At 33.5% G+C, this 21,214-nt stretch overlaps 1 protein-coding gene across 5 annotated transcripts in view; it reads right to left on the bottom strand.

Moving 5' to 3' along the window:
• Positions 1-21,214, bottom strand: part of LOC141456070 (irregular chiasm C-roughest protein-like) — a 921,342-nt gene that overhangs the window by 441,455 nt on the left and 458,673 nt on the right. For all 5 annotated transcript variants that reach the window (XM_074131679.1, XM_074131677.1, XM_074131678.1 and 2 more), the window contains one exon: positions 2,061-2,183. The gene's annotated coding sequence lies outside the window, so the exon portion shown is untranslated. The remainder of the gene's footprint in view (positions 1-2,060; positions 2,184-21,214) is intronic.

The following is a 21,214-nucleotide window of genomic DNA, read 5'->3' on the forward strand; positions in this document are numbered from 1 at the left end:
GAAGTATTAATGAAATGTTGGGAACTGCTGATTTGTGTACCTTTTGGCGTTTAATCAACCCTTATACTTAACTTTTAAAACTGTAAGTTTTTGTTAAGGAGATTTTTGTACCTTTTGGATAGATTTTCCTTTTTGTCTATTTGCAAAGTTACGTCTGCTTTACAGATTTTTTAAAATTTGGAATAAGGTATTCTATCATTATAACCTGATAAGGTGTTAAATCGGAACCGTAACTACCACTGGAGAGATCTTTTTAAAGAATGATTATAGTTACGGTCCCCAAACCATCCTCAATAACCATTTTTTTGAGAAAGCGTTTTGAATAAAATAGGAAGGTATTTGTACGTAAATAGCAAAATTAAACTGCGATTTCAGTACTTCCTTTTAAGAGGAGCAAGAAAAATAAACTGCGATTACAGTACTTCTCCCTAAAAGGCAAAGATTTTGAATCGAACGACAATTCATTGATGTAAATCGGTTCACTCATTGATAATTTTAACGATTGCAGTACTTCCTCTTAGTAGGTGTAAGAGCATGATGGCACTTCACAGCCACATAGAGGAGCTTTAATCACTTCTTCGTGCTAAATTTTATCAAAATCGGACTAAGCTTTGTAGAAATATTGGTAATAATAGTTTCAGAAAGGGCCTTATTTGGGTGGGGCGAACTCCCCTCCTTATGAGGCATAGCGTCGAGACTTTTAAAGTACAAATCTGTACAAAATTTCGATTCGAATGACACTTCATTCATGAAAATCGGTTCACGTGTCGATAATTTGAAACGATTGCTATACTTCCCCTTAACAAGTGTAAGAGCAGATCGTCGCTTTATTGTTAGGTAGGGGAGCCCTAACCCTATCATCCTACCAAATTTTATCAAAATCGGGCCAAGATTTACAGAGTAATTAGTAATAATAATTTTGGAGGGGGCCTTACATAAAGGGGGCTAACTCCTCTCCCATTCAATGTACAGGGCCGAGACCCCCAAAAGGCACATCTACATAAAATTCCGAATCGAATGACACCTCATTCATGAAAATCGGTTCACGCGTTTAGGCGCTACGTTGTTTACAAAAAAGGTAACAACAACAAGAAGAAGAAGAAGAACAACAAGAACAAGAACAACAACAATTTTTGAAAAAGCCGTTTTTGCTCATTTTCAGCAACTTTTTTCTCAAAACCTATTAGATCTGGGTTGTTGCAAAAAATTACAGTCATAAAGGAGGATTTGCCCTTTATTTTAAAGAAAATTTGGGAATTTTATCTTTTATAGAAAAAGAGAAAAAAATTGTCAAAGTTGGGTGTTTTTCAACGTTACGCTTTTTCGTGCAGTTTTTGACCATCAACCCTTATACAACTGTCCTACCGGACAGTTTTAATTTTGTTTTATCTGTCAACACTAAACTGGTAACCAATCCTAAACAGGATTCAAAGAAAGAAGGAATTCATTTTTATCGTATTTCTTTTGCGACAAGTCTCCATTAATGGCTGAGAAAATAGATTAAGAGTTTCAATTTTGTTAACTCGCACGATCCTATATGGAACTAATAGTTTTACACAGAGAAATCAAAATAGTCATTAAGCCTCACATGTAATCACTTTTTTAAAATATTAAATCTTTTAAAACAGACAATAAAAGACATTAGAATGTAACCTGGTAAATGTATATTGACTTTTTGTTGGTTAGTGACTTGGATTGACAGTTGTGGTTCTTTTTTGTTTGCTTCCTATTCAGTATTTCCTACCTCAAAGTACAATGGAGGGGGGAATCAGGGTGATTTATACGATTCTGTGTGCAACTACATACTTCCAAGCGACTCCTCTACATCCAATCACCATCCAATTCGTATAAAAACAAATGGGTAGATTGTGTTTGACACTAACACTTTCACTCACTGTTTCTATTTTAACACAACAATATTCAACGACTAAAGAAAAAAATTAAATAAAATAGACTGGATTAAATTTAAAAAGATACAAACAAAAATGGAAAAAAAGTTAACATTGACGCAATGTATTCGTAGAAAAATTGCTGCATCACTTTATTTTGGTAGTACTCACTTTAGTTCCCAAAGCGATGCGACTGATACGACTGCTGTGCACCGACTGGGGCTAAATTTACTTGCGACAGCTCTACGTTCGGCTTGCTGTATTCCCCCTAGGAGGATATTACGTCAGGCATCCCTGAAAACAAATTAAATGTAAAAGTTAAAAAACATTTAAAAAATAATTTATTAGATTTTGTAAAATTATTATAAATAATAAATTACTTAATTGAAACTACTTTTTTTTTTTTGTTTTTTGCGTTTATTTATGTTACAAATCAGCACGTTAACGCTATAAGTAACAGTGATAACCGAGTAACAAATGATAAGGTAACGAGTGGAGAACACTCCCAAATATTAGATGGTTAGTCACTCTCTTCACTGGAGAGGAGATCACGAGGCCACTGTCTTTTAAGACGTCTTGTCGGGTTGTCAGGAAGATTTATAGAAGAAAGTTTTGAGCAAGAGGATTTAGATGGCAGGCTGAAGTGGAGTTTTCTGTATCGTGTTTTAGCAATTTCGGTTAAAACAATTTAGATTTAAAAGCTGAACAAAAAATACAAAAAAAATGAGCTCCTTTCGATGTTACGATTTGAATCCAGGTAATAAAATCGCGTAAAAATAAATTCAAAGGAAAAATGTTTCAAGAATTAAGAATCAAGACGACTTTTAACTCTATATCAGCGTCCTTAAATCTTTATCACTCGAAATATTTTTTTTTTCGATTTTGCAGATTGCACTCTTCTCTTTGGGAGCTTTAATTCTCTTTCTTGGTTAAACATTACTTGGGAGAAGTCATTTATTAAAACTAGATTTTACTTGTCAAAGATGTTTATCTCTTCCTTTTGGAACAAGACAATAACAGGCTTCCTGGATAAAACCTTTCTTTCTCTAATTTTTTGTGCTTGCAGCCTATATATATAGACAGCGTTCTCTCCTCCAGACATCATTGTGGAGAAGAAAGAAGAACACTGTTGAGAAGTGCAATGTGAATGAGCCGTAAAAAGCTGATAGGAAAAATAAATCTAAGGACTGGCAGCTGGATTCGTCCTTAGGATCGCCGCCTGGGAATCATTTATCTATAGAATCACCGGACTTCTTCGTAAGCATTTAGACAAATGTTTCTTCATCTGGCCAACCAACATCACCAACTTTCTGTACCTTATCGTCTTTTCTGAGCTTGGAAATGGAAAACGGAGGGTAACGTACTTTTAAATACATCTTTCACCTGGCTTAGTTAGTGGGAATTATAAGGGCCCGATTTCACAGCAAAACCATGACCCAAAAAAATTTCAACTCTCAATATCTTCTCAACTTATGGATCTGTACTCAAGAAAACTATAGCATACTACTCAGTAAAACAGAGTTTGTAAGAGCACAAAAGTTCATACGAATAATCTGTTGTTTACTGTGGGAGCTATAAGGGCCCCATTTCACAGCAAAACCATGACCCAAAAAAATTTCAACTCTCAATATCTTTTTGATTTGATGAACTAAATAATTTAGTTCTTATTAGCAGCTGAGTTGGCTGTCAATCTTTATATAATTTCCGGTCTGAATTTCCTATTGCCAATTTCCTTTTGTTCACAATCTGATCAGATAGAGGTGCCATAACAATTTAACTTCTCTCACTCTACGCAACTAAAAGAAGGTTCTGTTATTATGCCGATTTTCCATTTTTGGTTTTCACCGGCAATTAATCGATTATGAGGTTCCCTTAGTGATTATCTGTCTGTGCGAATCCACCGTAACTCTAACACGAAAACGCGCAAAAACTTGAAAATGATTTCTGCAAAATGGAGGAAAAGGGAAAGAGAATCTGTTTATGCAAACTTGAACTATTTGTTTTCAGCAAGGCTTTTCTTTAAAATCAGCCATCAGTAGCGACACTTCATTATATCTATGAAATATATACATTTTTTATTTTATTTGTTGATTTTTCTTTTTTACTGTAATCACTAACTTTTCTTTTTAGAGCAGGGTTGGTACTACTTCTTCAAAATGCTATTTAACCCACGTAAATTGCTTAGAGCAACGCTGCTGCTCTATTCTCTACAAAAGATATGCTAAACATCTAAGACTTCCAAAAACTTTAATATTACGTAAAAGCCAATACAATATAACAATGAATACAATGCACCATCTAGAAATGCAACAGTTTTCATCGTCGGATCGGTTACGAGTATGTGCAACAGAGAAATATAAGATGAAAAGCGGATTTAGTCTTTTAAAGAATTGTAGTCTCAGATGTTTTAACTAATAATGGTTGCTAGGACAATCTTACCTCATACTTATGTTGGTAATTATAGAGAACTGTCCAAATAGAACATAATCTATTCTGAAGTTGCAAATTAATTAATACATTTAATTTTAGAAAACCTTTAACCTGAAAAGTGTCCAGGAACTGTTAAGCTCGTCCAATTTCTTTTTTTTTATTAAATCTTTACGTTCCAAGCGAGTTTTTAGTCAAGTCTAAGATATTCCAAGATATGGTTTATTTGGTGGAACAGTCCTACATTGCAAGAATACGGTTGCAAGTGTTTGTAATTTCAGGGTAAATATAATATATTTAGATTGGTCAATGTTAATTTTTATGCTCCATATTTATTATTATTATTAATTGAATAATTATAATTATAATCAACAACCTTACTTAACAAAATTTTTCTCAATTATCACAAAGCCAATGATTGCAATAATTGACAGAAACATCAGTCGTACAGTTTGTTCGGAATATGTTCAGCATAGTAATAATATTGACGTAGAAGTGCGAAGGGTGTCCGACTATAATGTGAGGCGTCACATATGTGTTGTTTGAAGAGTCTCCATTGCTGAAGGCGTGTCTTAACTTAAAAATAACTTTGGCCCCCAGCAGAGAGAGAGAGAAAAAAAAATCAAGAGATGTTTGTTGGCGTAGGAAGAGGGTGCGTTGAACGTTTACATTTACTTCAACAAAATGTTGTTCCAAGTTAATATTTCTTTTTTAGATGTTCTAAAAACAATAGAATATTGGGTCCATTTTGTAATAATCATGTAAGTGCAGTTACCATCTGCTATAATTATTCTATCTGGAAACATTATATTTAATTTTAACATAATGCTTTGTACACTTCTATTTATATTTGTTTCGGGAACATAAATTGCTCTGAATTTATGGGGATAGAATATTTTTAATGAAGAACTGAAATATCACAATCTGCGTTTGATGTTCTACAGTGCAGTGCCATGTATCAAACTGGAACAATTCACCATTTCTGTAGAACATTCTTCAAGAGGGTTTCACATAACTATTTAAAAAAATGCACATATTTGAAGAATTCATTGAATACATTACTTAATTTTTGATTAATGCTGTAATTTTTCAGGTTGCGATTCGACTAGATTGTGTTCTGATCTGCAAGAGTTGCTGCTTTAGAACATTGACTTCAAGATAAATCTAGAAGTTGAAAAACCAAAATATGTTTTGAGTAAAACACTTTTATTTAATGTAGAGTAAAGCAAATGTTATCAAATATTATTTTCGAATTTGGCTATCTAAACATAACTTTTCATGATTATAGTCATCATAACTATAGTTTCATTCAGAGGGTTTATGCCCTAACTATCCAGAGTGTCACCATTCAGTTTTGTTTTGTACTTCATCAAAAACTGCACTTGGACGCCTATCCTAATTGAATCCTAATGTGATTCGCTCTGTTCAGATATTCATTCAACCGAAGCTGAACCAAGCCATGTTTTCTTCTTTTGAAGGCCTTGCACTTCTGATCAATGTAAGCTTTACTTACTAATAGTAATAGCTACTTACTGCCACTTTCGACACCGTTCCTTCATTACAACGCTGACAGAAGTCTTCTTTAAAATGTTTTTGCTTGAATTAATTTTAAAAAAAATATAAAATATTTATTTTTTACACCACCCCTCGTTCAAAAAGGAGTTAATTAACTAATTCAACAAACATTCATATTTCATCTGGAAATACGAATCACAAAGAAAAAAATGTTCATGCTTTGTGGTACACCAATTATTAAATTTTTTAAAATTTTTCATTAGAATTTTAGAAAATTTACTCACTTAAAATAATAGTGAATAAATAGAAAACTAAGAAATAAATAAAATAAAAATACCAAAAAGACGACTGATCACTCAACATGTAAGGAAATGGCTGACGACGCCCTAAAGTCTGAGTTGGTTCTGGAGTCTAGACGCTATCATCTGATATATTTATTTTTAGAAGTAAGATGCATTTAAAGCTACTTCCCCTCGCTTCTTTAGAAACAACATTTATTTTCTGTTTCGTGTGATGCTTAAATTTATAGTTTTATTGAGAAAATAAAAAAAATAAATAAAATTTTTATTGTATTTTCATTTTTTCCTCCCACAGGATGAGTAAAGCCGTATAAGATATTAAACGGGATCAAAGTGAAAACAATTTTTTGAATAAGTCAGAGCCACCAGCTGGAAAGTCCACGAGCTCGTCGGCCAATCCTAAACAAAACAAGGTGGCGGCATCATCTCTGGGTGGGCTACAAAGAGGGCCTCTTTTCGAGAAATGAACCTGGGCTTGCAGAAAGTCAAGGATCTGAAGCAGCTGTGTAGTTAGCCACCTCTTTCTTCGGATCCTATTGTCTTACCAGCCGTCGGCGTCGGCTCAATAAGAACTGATACTATCGAATACTTGTTTCTCTAAACAACTCTACAATAATACTTGAAAAATAAAAATAAATTCAAATCAAAAGTTTTGGAACTGACTTTATCTGACTGACAAATTTAAACATAAAACGACCAGCTGCTATCCTTTTTTACCGAAAATATAACGTCCAAGACTTGTTTTCTACAACTTCAAAGAGCTCAATAAACGGCATAAGTTGGAATGCAATTTTTCTTGTTAGAACAGTGCTCTAGACCTATAAAACAAGTTCAGCGAATTAGCAAAAACTTACGAAAGTGCTCTGACTTGTATTATCTCGAACAACATTTAAGTAAAAAGTTCATACTTCATTATTACAGATTCTCTCTTCAGAAGGAATGGGCTTCTTAGAGAATATTTATTTCAAGAACTCACTTTCAGCCATTAAGCAAAAAAAAACAAAAAACCTTTGATTCAAAAGCGAAATATTAATTAGTAAGCTCTCATAACAAATGGGGAAATAAAGCTGCTTTCTCAATCATTAAGGAATTTCAAAAGATAGCCCACATAAAGGAAATGTAAGATTTGTATATCTTAAGCAGCAGCATCTCAATCTGATGTTTTACCAACATTTCTTTAAATGAATCCTTTTTGATCCTCTTTTAAGGATCTATGTAGTTATGATGTGGGCGAAGTTACAGTAAAGTCGAATAGTTGATTAAAATTGAAGGATCTTAAATTCTTCTTAATTTGTTTTTCTGTTCCCAAAGGTCTTAGTGTTGCTATTGAAATTAGGATTGAAATCTTAGAAAATAGGCCTGAATGTAATTCTGATTATTCTTGCGGAAGTAAGTCAGTTCTTTAGTTTCGGTTTCTTTAACCAGATTTACAACCTGATTATTTGTCTAAATAAAATCCTTTTACTTCTCTTGCTCGAATTGAATTATAAATTTTTATTTCTTCTACAATATTTGTTTGGGCGTTTTAGCATCTCTGGCCATCTTCAGCATAAAAGATTATATATGTATATAAATATGAAAGAAGACGAAGGATTGGCGGAAGTCTTATTTTTCAGGAACTAGTGACCAGGTTAAATCAGGCTAGTTTTGGATGAGTGCGTGAATCGTTCCATGAAATTCGAGCGTTTCGTCCTTATCAGGACATCCTCAGTCGGGACAGTCAGATCTAAGGTGGTTATTTAAGAGGTTAACTGATGTATCAAAACTATGTACACGGATAGATAATGCTAGTCATAAAGAACATTGTGCCGTGGGCAATCTAATTAGTAGACAAGGCTTTTTATCATTTCCTGTCTCTGAGCTAGCTGAATATTTGCACAAGGATATCAGACATTACAGACTTAGCCTCACTAAAGAACTGATTGATTTGCGAATTATTACCATTTCATTTTCTTAAATTTCCTCTTTTTTAAAATTTAACTTCCTTTTTAATGTTATTTTAACAAAAGTTATTTAAGTTATGTTTCCACTACGTATTTTATTTTCATAAAATTTAAAAGAGATTTTTTATAATCTTTTGTTTCAATTACTTAACCAAACTCCGGCAAAAAAGCGTTTTGTGTAATACTCATAAGCCTTTTATAATAGAAAAAAGTATTTTGTAGGTTAAGTTTAATATGAACGCGTTATTATTGTACATGAAAGAAGTCTAAATTACATAGAAGGTCTGCACATAGAATATAAAATATGGAATAGAGTTTTCGTAAAACAATTTATACATAGAGTATGATAACAGCTCACCTAATTATTTTAATTTTTTATTCAAAGGATACCTTTCGGTCTTGATTTTAACAGCTGTTTTTGTTTTCTTAGATTATAACCTATGTATATAGATATACTAATACACAATTGAAGTAAAAGGAACGTTTGTTTTCCAAGAATACAACGACCCGAAACATACCGCACTAAAAACGCCTTCATAATCGCATTTTTGGAATGAAATCAGTCCAACACGAACAGAAACAAACGCAACATATTAGAAATGATACACATCAAAAAACAACAAAAATCTATCAACTTTAGGACAGACACGAACAATCTTTCAAATTTTTACAATAACATTTTTCAAACAGTAACTTAACAATTACTCACCACATTCCTTAGGTTTTTCCAGCCCTATTGTTTTCACCCCTCCCTTACCTCTATATAAACCCGCTTTTCCGTGGATTCCTCAACAGTTATGATGATATACTCTACATTGAACTTCACAAACGTTTTTTTTTATAATGAAAGTCTTTCCAAATTATTTTTATCTATCTTTTTAATTTTATGTTTCAGAAATAATTATTATTTATTTATTTTTTCAATTTTATCTATATTAGTGTAATATTCCTTTTGTACAGACCCTGAAGAAGGTAGTAAAAATTACCGAAACGTTGGTATAAAGCAAAAAAAGTTGTTTTTATTTAAGACCGCACCTCGATATTCACCAAAAATCATCCATCAACCACGGTCGAAAAAAACCATAACCATCACTTATAATACATTTACAATGTGTAAGAATAATTTGTTCATAGTGTTCACAAACTTTTTTTTGCAATATTGTGAAGTGTTGTTTAACATTTCACTACGGTATTCCTGTTAAAATTAAATATTTTTATATAAAATAAACAACTTCGGTTTCTCTCTATCAAATAGAAAAAAAAAAAATAAATAAATATAGTTATTTATTTAACAAGTGTGGAAAATACTTTACATTAGAGTTAAATATTATATTTTTTCTGCAACCATTTATTAACTAATAAAATTAAAAATTTCATTTTTACAGTCTACAAAAAGTAATTTATTTATTATAAACATTTATTGTTATATTACAATTATTTACATTACTTACGTATTTACATTACTTACGTATTTACATTACTTATTACATTTTCTGCTGTTTCTTTTATTGATGGAGGAGTGTTTTCTAAACAGGCATCACTAGAATCCATTTTAAATTTCTATAAGGTAACACTATAACCTTTTTAACTGTTATAATTAAAAATATTTAATTATTTATTAAAGTATTATTTTTATTTCTATATTCCTTTCAATTTTTATTTTATTTTTTAATATTCGTTTTTTAATTATTTAGTTACGTTAAATAAGCTTATTAAAGTTTTACAGAAAATATTTATGTTAATAACAAAACTTCTTGTATCAAGGAAGCACAATAAAGTTTTTCCACTCACTTGTGCGGAAAGTGACACTAATGGGAATTTCCCCCCACTAGTGTGGGAAGTTGGGCATTACACAGCTGATTTTAATTGAGTAATGAGAACTTCCCTACATGGTTGCAGAAAAAAAATAATTGTACTAAGATATTCACTGACTTTTTTGGCCCAGTGTATATTATCTAGGACTTCAATGGTTTTTCACTTGTTTACGACATTCAACATCAAATACATAATAATCAAGTAAAGACAATATTTAGCGCCAAGCTAAGTTCCTCGTCTTGAAACTGAAGAAATCTTCGAGGAAGATAATAATTACTGGAGAAGAATGAAGTAAAAGAATAGATTTTAAAGCAATTTGGCTGATACAATTATTAACCATTTTTGATAATTTCATTCGCCAACTCAAAACCCAATCAATTAGCTCCATTTTAATGATTTCAACCAATCAGCAAGCGTATTACAGCAATAATAAAAGTTTGTCTTAGTAATTGCATTAATCAGCTGATACTAATTGTAGCTGATTCCTGCTAATCCGGCTGATTTATGATGTAATTTACTGAATATTAAATAATAAATATTTTACTTATTAAAAAAAATAATATTAATAAAAATAATTTAATTTAATGGGTATTTTCCCTTACTCCAATCATTTTTGAGTTTTCGTGATATATCAACCATAACACTACATATCCCATTTTCTTCTGTAATTTTAAGGAGATTATTAACTCTTTCCTTGTCCTATTATAAATCGCCCTCTGCAATTATCATAGATTCAAGGTTGTTTTTAATCTACTCAAAATTACTGGAAAGATGATAAGTATTTGTGGTTTACTGTTAAAAAACCCCTGCAATAGTTAGTACCGATACAATTAAGCGGATGAAGCAATAGTGTTTAGTCTTTTTGCAATCTAAATAGTTGATAAAGGCACGCAAAGATAATACAAAAAACGAGAACGTTCTCCGGGATGCTGTAAAGAAATTTCGCAATTACAGAAAAAAAAAAAACGCGAGGAAACGTACTCGTAAGAGAGCTGTCTCTTGCAGAATAATGATGTTCTTAATATAATGATAATCTCAAATTCTTTAGTGCAAGAAACAGGATCAAATTAGAATAACTTGCAGTTCAATTTTATGAGGTTTGTGTGTGTAAGATTTCCTTTTAGAATTAAATATAAATTAAGCATGCATGAGCTTTATCTGGGCGTTAAATTGGATAAAGTGGGACATCAGGTTAAATGATGGAAATTAAGGGTCGGTACAAGGGTTTATTTAGTGGCCAGCTTAATGGATGACGGTCTAAAGGATGTGGGTGTGACCCATCAGCGGGAGACAACACCAAACAGTAGACAGAATGTACCAAATGAACAGGTGAGATGAGGTGTGCACGGTAGGAACTACATTTGAATAACAGCTCCATTTGTGATTAGACAGTTCAGCAGTAAGAAAACCATTGAGTTATGCAGTGGATTACATTTAAAGAGTGTCTATGTTTACATAGATTGATTATAACTTATCTACCTTGATGGAATATGTATGCACGTGGCCAATACAGCAAGTGGCACGTGGTATTTGTTTATATACAATTTAAATTGGAACCCCATCAAAAAGTTTAAACAAGAAGAAAACTAAAAACTAATATAAAATAATTATTATTTTTAATAACAAAACTTATCAAAATATAAGGCACGTTCAACAGTAAATTGCGCATGTTGCTACAGGATGATAGAAAGCATAAAAAGTATGAGGAATTGTCAAATATTAGCATACAAGAACATAAGGAATATAAGAGGAATGGAAGGTATCTTCCACGGAAAAGGTTTTCTAAACGCATCATTTCTTGTTAGGGATGGAGTTTTTGAGGTAATTGTGTAAATGGAAGTTAAGGAATTTTGGGTGAAATGATAAGGAACGTGGAAGTTAAGAAGACCAGGACAGCCAACTCAGTTTGTTCGTCGAGGAAACAATTTGGCGGAAACAGGTTAGAACGTCTGAAAAAGTGACGTAGGAATCAAATAACTCAGAGGCCGCCTTGGCTAAAAACACACTGGAGTTTCAGGGGTCAAGAAATTTTTCAGTTTTTGTTTTATGTAGAACGCAATTTTCAAAATGTTATAGCCTAAATGCCGATGTACCTTTCTTATTCAATGGACTATAAAACACCAGTAAATCATTTTTACAATAAACATCTTGTGCATAGTTTTTAAACCTCAACTGGTATCGTCGGGTCAAATTTGACCCGCGCGTTTTTCTTTTGCGTGGCATTTTGTAGGAATTAACTATAAACATCTCCCCTTCTCTGTATTCTCCTCTTTCATCCTCACTAACAATCGACCGAAACAAATCAGTCGTTCTTGAGCAGTGCAAGTAAATAAAATATAGGTTTTGGGTCAAATTGGACACGACAATACCACTTACGTTATAACTTTTTTCTTAATATTTTTTATTTTTATGTTTTGGAGTTTGTTTTCTGTTCTATTTTTTAATATTATTCTATAATATTAAATATTATATAGTAAATATTACATAATATTTAATATTATTGCTGATAACTGGTTCTGTTCAGTTAAGCTGGTCCATGAACTAGGAAAGCTAAATTTGTCGTACTCGGGGACATTACGAAAAAAATAAAAAGAAAACCCCTCTTATATAATTCCAAATAAAGAAAAACTACCGTCGGAACTTCATTGTTTGTTTTTACTGGCAACAAAACGGTGGTTTTTTGTACCAAAACAAAACAAGTATGTTATACTCGCATCATGATGATTCAGTACTTGCAGAATTATGGGGAAAAAAAATTGTTTTTTCTTTAGGCTTTTCTTTTATTGGATGAACCTCTATCATTAAGAAAAATAACGTTTTCCAGTAAATATTATTTTTTGTTCTTCTTTTTTTGTAACTTCAAAAAAACAAAAAGGTGAAAAATGCAACTGTTACTTTTTGTTTTTCTCACTCTTATGAAACAAATTTAACAAAATATTAATCATTTTCCTTTGCTAAATAAATTTTCTAAGAAAAACTAAATTGACTTTAATTATATCAATGACGCTTTAAAAGTAATGTGAATTTAAAGTTTCGGGTCGACCATACCAGTAGAAATTGAGATTTTGAGGCTACCAGTTAAGGTTTCATACAGGCAAAAAGGAATGTAAATATTTTGATAAAATTAAAACTTTTAAAGAAAAAATAAAATGAAAAATGTGAAAAATAAATGCAAACACAAATAATGTAGAAATATTTCTTAAACTTGTCGAAGGATGTCTAATAATATAGTTTTGCAAAATCAAATCATTTGATATCGTCAGAATTAAACATTAACGATTCTTTTCCAGTTATATTACTGATTTGTACGACTGGATTCGATATACACTTATTTGTGGATTAAATCTTACAAAGAATGAATTGGTAAAATTAACGTCATATATTTTGCTTAAATTCAAAGAAAATTTCTTAAGCTAAAACACAAATATGAACAAATGGATGTTTTAAAGACCACTGCATATTTATGCTAAAAATCTCAGATCTTGTTGCTTTTAAAGTAATTTACACATTCGAACAATAGAACGAATTGAAACAAAAATTTATATCTTCATCTATTATCTAGGATTTTTGAAGAAAACAATATGGTTGGGAAGAGAACAAAGGAGTTCATAGTGCAAGAAGTTTAATGGAATATAAGTAAGATGATTTGAATAGATGTGGATTTTCACTTAAGCATCTTGCTGACTTGGTACAGTGTTGGGAGCTGCTGGTACTCGCCCTACGACGTACTCGCCTTAAAGTGGAAGGAATAACTAGGAGAAGCAGGATGAACAGCGGTGGGCAAAAACAAGGCCATTTGTAACTGGGATGCCGTTTTAATGGAACCGAGAATATGGTAATAGTGGGGAGTTGGGGGGCTACCAAGGATCCCTTGTTAATAAAATATACAATTCCTACCCTCTATAGTCGTCTCTCTTGCACTCATATATAAGCGCATCTATCTGTCTCTCTCTATCCAAACACACACTAACAGCGCTGGTTGCCCTTGCATCACAAGATACCCTTCTTAACGGCCGCATGCAGCACTGTAACCGCCCTGTACCAACCATTTCACAAATGTATTCCACCTAAATTACAATCCTTTTTTTCTCTTTCCTTTCCTCCCCATCCTTATATCCTGCTTACTTTTTTCCTTTATCCATCCTTTAACGTTTCCTTCATCTAATACCACTTTCTATCTTTCCTTTCTCTTTCCAGTATCCCAGTACTATAAAACGTAACTTTGATGTTGCCTTGCCGCTGGTTAGGAGTACCTCCATAGAATACGTTTATCTAAGTAATTTCCTGATATTTCAGTTTTACAGTTTATTTCTTTTTTTGTTTTTGTTTTTGCTTTTTAATCTGTAACGAGAGCACCAGAGTTAGCTCTAGTAAAAAAAGGCATCCTTTTAATTTATCCGGAGAAATAAAAATAGAGTGAGCATTAGAAACTTAACTCATGAAAAGCAGAATAGTCAATTCAAATGAAGTAACGTGAACTTAGAAACAGTCTGGCATTGACAGGGTATCTTTAAGTTCACTAAATATGCTGGTGCATATTTTTAAATTGAATAATCAATTTTTGTTTCGTTTTGGACAGCCAGTGTTTAGATGCTCCGAAATGTAGGTTTCCTTAAAGTTGACGCTATTTCTAGAGGTCCCTTATCCGTATTGAACTGTGGGGTTCTACGAAACGCTCCAATCTTCAACGAATTCAATCGCTTCAGTCTAAAATTCTCCGCACTATCGTTAACGCTCCATTTTACGTTTCAAATCTAACCATCCACAAAGACCTGGAAATTCCGTTTGTAAGTCCAGGTTGCACGAACTCGTTATAAAATTTTTCATCAGAACTTGCACTCTCATTCCAATCCTCTTGTTCGCCATTTATCATCTCATCACCATCCAGATCATCCTCCCAGGTGATTAAAACGCCAGTGGTCTCGCGATTTCCTCTCTTCTGAGGAGAGTAGCTAATCCTGGAGACGACTTAGGGAGTGTTACTACTGGGTAACTTCTCCCCTCAATTAGTGAGTTTGTAGTGGTATCAGTTATTGTCATTGTTACTTATGGCGTATCTAGCGCTGGTGTAATCTAACAAATAAATTTAAAAAAATAATAACAATAGTCAATAATACATACAAAATAGTGTAGAAACAGCTGATAATCATTAAATTTTACATTTTTATACAATTGATTGCCATTAAATACCATTAAATTAGTAAACTATTTTTTATTTTCTATTACTAAAATTAGCAAGAGAAGACATTGCGATTGCTTTGATTCTCAATTTTGTGTTTTACCCGGGAATATCTGTGTTTAAGATCTCCCCGAGTAAGAAAAAGTGATTTTTACAAATCGGTCAGTTGCGTGTGTATCTATGTTTAAGCAATGAAATCCAAGACAGAAAAATTGCGGTCAGTTATAACCTGATATCCCAAATCAGTGCCACAGAGACTTGGTAAAAAGTGATGAACTTTTGGACAAATTAAGCCCATTATTTCACTGAATCGATTTCTGTACTTCATATGCTCTGAAAGGTTTCTTCTAGCTAGAGTAACTTTTCAAGGGTAATACATGGTCTTAATCCTTGAAAATAATATTAATAAGAATTAAATTTGTCTGTAAAATTGCAAATTTGATGAAACTCAGTTAAGCGGAGGTGCAACTTTACTGAATAAATTTGGCACTTAATTTTAGCATTGTTGAAAATTGCGAGAAAATTTTATCACTAAGATAAGAAAAATCGTTTTAACGCTCACACCAGACTCTTTTTGAGGGGGAGAACTTGAAGATAGCTTTTAACGTAAAGTTTTCATCAATCTGAATCAATCGCTGGAATCGATGTTTTGGTAAGGAATTTTGGTAATCACTCCTTTTCGAAACAGTTATCTTTAAGTTTATGAGTGACATAAACACTTGCAGATTATTTCATCTATTCCTCTTCAGCTTGCACTTAATTACATTTTTCTAGAAGTGCTAATTTTGTTGCTAGGAAAAATGACAAAAAACCCTAGCTCTAGTTTTATCAAATTACATTTTTGTATAGATTAAATGTTCAGTTCGTTTAAATTTTTGATGTTCATTAGTGCTATAATTAGCCATATTATTTATTAGCAGATTTATGTTCAGTGTTGCATTTTGAAAAAAAATTAGGACAAATTTTCTTCAGTAAATCTATACATATTGCACGCCTGTAATTTTCTGGATGTTAACATCTTGATGCATCAATGGCAAACCTTTAGAACTTGTTTTGCACTTTTTGTAATTTCATTAAGTTAGTTTCGTATGTTATGCACTCACATGCAACACTAGCTGACTGCACATTTAATCTGTCATGGCCGTGCGGCTATCAGGATAATTGTAAGCCTATTGACCGGCCACTGCAGGCTCAGAAAACACAAGCATTGCATGGGCCTGGCGGATGATAGCCTTTGTAGGTTCTGTCAGGAAGAGAAGGAGGAAACGGCACTGCACGTGTTGTGTCAGTGTTTGGGGCTTGTCCGGCTAAGGATGTTACTCCTCAGGGAGGAAAAACCAAGGCCTGTGAGCTTTACCCAGCAGTCGCTCTCCAGAATTAAGAGTCTGATTAAATGATTAAGCTCTAGAGAGGAGGAGCCACAATAGATCCAAAGGGAGTCGCTGTGGCGTAGGTCTTTAAGGCCGCCCTGATAGAATCTATCTACGATATCTCTCTACACTCAGCAACATGGAGCTACATAAGTTAATAAAAGTCTAACCAGGACCTTATATAACAATATTTTATTGGCAACAGTCAGTGAGGAGCAGTGCCTGAAAGACCTTTTGGCAAATCCTTACAATTAAAAAAAAAAAAATGGTTAGGACAGTTTTTGGAAAACACGAAAAACTTTTTTGCAAGACTAATTTAGGCCAGAGTACTTGAAATTAGGTCAAACAGAATGGAGCTTTTCCTTATTAGATTCCTGGTTTGTACATACGAAGTAGTAATGCAGCTAGCTTGCAATGTAAAATAACTTACTGCATCAGCAGTTAATAGATAATTTACATGACGATTAACGTTTCTAGACCAAAGTATGGTGGTTGAGCAGCATAGCTCAGCAGGAGTGGCCTTAGCAACCATGTGCGTCTTAGCGCAAGTAAATAAATTCAATATTACAGCCTCGACCGAATGAATGCTCAATGCCTTGAAGATAGAGACTTGAGGAAATAGCCAAGGCTACAAAAACTATAGTTTTCTGGGTATACGTAACTCCACTTCTTAATGCTCGACCTCAAATTGATAATAACAGCCAATTGCAAGCAGTGGAAATGCTGCTTTTTCTGAAGGATTGCGAGATAGAGTGACACTGCCTTCACTAGATTGAACTCAAATTCAACATGTCGTGCAGATCAACACTGCTATAAGGGGAAAATGCAGCCATTCGAACTGACCGCAGGCAGGATTGGCTGGAAAGCACGTTTGAAACCAACTCTAGACCAATAGTGTATGCGAGTAGATATTGTCGTTGACCTAGTTCATGAAGTGACACCTTCACTGACACTCTACCATCATCAAATAACGTTTAGCCATTTTTTCATTCGGTTTTGTAATAATTATTTTCCACTCTTTGACATTTAAATGGAAAACGTATTTTTCTTTGTATTATACTATCTTTATGTATTATAAAAGAAAATATTACAACTAGTACCCTTGTTTAGCATTGTAATTATCTCTTTCTGTAGTTAAGTTAGCGTTAATGCTAGCCATTAAACGCTTAAACTGTAATTCTATCTTTTATTGTATTTAGCCGTTTAGCCTTCTAAATTAAATCTAAATTATCCATGCGTGCCTATTAAATACTTAGCTACCTTTATTCTATTGCTAAGTGGTTGTTGTCAACATCTACTACATGCATACACAGCATATATCACAAATGGTATAAGTGGGAAGGATTAAGTAAGCAATTAAATAAATTTAGACTTTAGTCATGGTATCAAAACGGAATAACACATGTTTGGACCTTCTGTAATTGTTACGATTTTGAGATACTCCGCTCCAATATGGAAATCCGTATTTGCTGGCCAATTACAGCAACCTGAAATAAATTAATAAAAATCTAACACGATCGCAGTACATTCTTTTAATAAGAGTAAGAAAAAGTAATACTAAGCAAACAATTCGCTTTGAAGGGAGACCACAGTTTTTTTGGGGGGAAGGGATTAGCTATGCGGTTAGCGTATTTTCCCTCGCGGAGGTCCAGGGTTCGAATCCAGCTGCTGATTTTTTCTTTCTAGGAGCTCCTTACACTCCGGTGTCGGATAGTGTTGCCTGTAACTAGAGAACACTGTTTGGAGGCCGGCTGTGCTCTGTAAAAAGCTCCGGGTGCCAATAACCTCAGATGTTGAGGCGCCTTAAATCATAAAAAAAAAAAAAAAAAAAAAAAAAATACAAACAATTGTCTGTCTATTCTTTAACCAGCACTTAATATAAATAATACTAACTCAATAAATTATGCAAGAAATATTTTATTAGATTTTTGAGGATTGTAAAGAACAATGTAAACAGTTTATTGAACTGAAGAGGTGAAAAAGCATATATCTGAAATGTAAATAGTTGTTTAAAGAGAGACGGTGAGCTTTGAATACACAAGTACGGAGAAAGCAAAATAGAGAGAAAAAAAGAGGTTGATATTTGAAAGGGCTGATGCGAGCAGGTCGTCAGCCATGTGTAGGCAGTGAGGAACCGAAGTGGCTTCAGTGTGGACTATATGAGAGAGAGGGAGCCAGTGAATCGAGGCGTAAAGTGTAAGTCACCAGGGTGTCATCAGGAGCTTCTTCCTGGAGGCGGCACTCCTCTCAAAGAAGGCAGAGAGCATGGTCTATTTACTGGACTGGAGAGGCAGCGAGCAGCACTAGATGAACAGAGAGGATGGACTGGTATATCACTTTGCTCACTCCAAGCGCCAACCAATCAAACCCTTCAATCAGCTCAATACTCTCCCCACCGTTGCTCTTTCTAAAGCCTTCCTTTTCCCCACCTCCGTGCCCAACTGCTCCTCAATTGAATGTGTATTTTCTTCTTATTTCTCTTTCTTTTGGCAGCTTATCTTCCATCAGTGTCCGCCTCTTTCTCAACATTTCGCCAAGTCTATCATAAGCATTAACAACAAAATCTAATCAAATCACATTGCAAAAAGCAAAGAAAGCGGAAAATCTGAGAGAAGAAGACTTTCAGATAATCATGGATGTGAATACTCTCACAGATTGTGTTCAAGCTAAATCAATATTTCATTCAAAAGATTTATCAAACTGATGTAAAAGTAAATCGAAGCCCAAATTATAAAAAAAAAAAACAGAATCGGGCTTGAACAATTTTGGTATAAGTAACTCCATTTTAAAAACAGAGATGGAAAATAGAGTACTGGATTCCAAGTTGGAAAGCCCAGGGTTGATATCCAACTGCTTGCGCTTAGATTTTCTCTTCCTAGGAGCCTCTTACAGCTCAACGGGTTGCCAATGCCAACAAATTTAGGATTTGACAGAAAACTGAGTGAAAGACAGCTCTATTTGAGAACTGATGAATTAACCGCTGATAGAAGATGAACATCTGAAACTGGTTAATGATATTTTTCGGCACTGCGAGCCAAACCACATTTCAAAAACTATATTTCATTTATCGCACTTCCAGCATTACCCCTAACTGCAACTGCAGCCAAATAGGCGAATCAAAGCAACACCTTCGTAAGAGACCCTGATGTTAGCTAAACAGACAGTGATGCCCTTATAAGACTCGCCATCGTCTTCGACCCTTTCTGACGACTTCCAGAACCCTTCTGATCTATATATCTAACTCCACTACTTGAAACTCCTCCTTTGATAATCTGTCCATACCCATATCCACCCTATCGCCATTAATTTAAAAAAGACAAGGACATCATATCTTCATACAACAATATTTTACATTTACATGTAAAAACTCACGCTTTTATTAGCATTACTCCTTAATTTTTTCTAATTGTCAATTATATTTATATATTTTTATGTATAAAATAAAATGTTTAAACATAAACCACTGTCTATACCGTTACGTTCAACAATCTACCTCTGCACCAAGCGTATATTTGTTGTAGTGTGTACATATGTTAAATACAGAGTTAATCATTTTTTTATTTTGTAAATTACAAACAAAAAATCAGATAATGTTAATTAAATTTTTGTTAATAAATATTTAGTGTTTTTGAAGGTTGAACGAATAAAGAAACCGTTAGGTGGTGGTCAAATTCCCTAGTCTCTCGTCAGAGAAAAACAGTAAGTAACTCGTCTGTACTTAGGATATACAAAGGCTAATTTTCTCTCCAAAGAAGTGTAGCACGAGACCTCTTTGTAACCACATAAGAGACAACTACCCCTAAAATATTTCACTACACGTTATTTTTTATGATTTAAGGCGAGTCAAACATGTCAGGTTATTGTCGCCCGGAATTTTTTTTTCAGTGCACGACGGCCTCCGGAGAGTGTTCTCTCGTTACAGACAATACTGGACAGTGTGGTGTAAGAAGCTCCTAGGAAGGAGAAAATCTAAGGGCCAGCAGCTGGATTCAAAATCGAGATCCCCGCGAACCCATCATTTAACCACATAGCTAATCTCTTCCCTACAGGTTATTGTTAATTATTTTATTCGTGACGTAAATCGTTTTTTGAAAACTTTTTTTGCAATAATGAAAGGGCACCATAAGTCTCAGAGAAACGTCGAACCAATAAAGTTTTCTTTGATTTAAAACAGATTCCTTGCCTTTTTCGTTTTCTGATTATCTTTTCTTTTTTATTCGAATTTGTGAAAAATGCGATTGAAAATCTTCAGCAATGCAGTAAGAATATTTGTATTTGATTTTAAATATGTAGCAAGATGGCAATATTGTCTTATTCTGCGTCACGCAAAATTAAAAAGAAACAATGTGATATATATTCTGAATAATATTTATATATCGGAGATGAAACCGTAAGAATTTATATTAACTCCCGCCGGAGGGAGATAGCCGTGGTTGCTTGGAAACTGCCAAGTATGGAATTTAAAGCAGCAGGCTCCATCAGAAGAAAATAAAGCTACAATCTCTCTCATTCGCTCTCTACTTCTCTCTAACAGAAGAGAAAGAAGAAGACACGATCAAAGACAAGATTATTTTCTAGTCTTGAAAAAGATAAGGCAATATAATCTGAAAGGTCTATCTGCTGTGCACCTGCTGGCTGCTCACAGAACTTCTAAAGTAGAAAATATTTTACATATTTAAACTTAACTTCAACCTCAAGACATTGCAAAGAAGTGGTGATGTTATATTTAATTTCCTAGACTGTTTTAACCGAAATTATTACATATTTTAATGCAGAT

This window comes from Rhodnius prolixus, unplaced genomic scaffold, assembly GCF_049639745.1.
Source record: "Rhodnius prolixus isolate KJV_2025 unplaced genomic scaffold, Rpr scaffold_4, whole genome shotgun sequence".
Taxonomy (NCBI): domain Eukaryota; kingdom Metazoa; phylum Arthropoda; class Insecta; order Hemiptera; family Reduviidae; genus Rhodnius; species Rhodnius prolixus.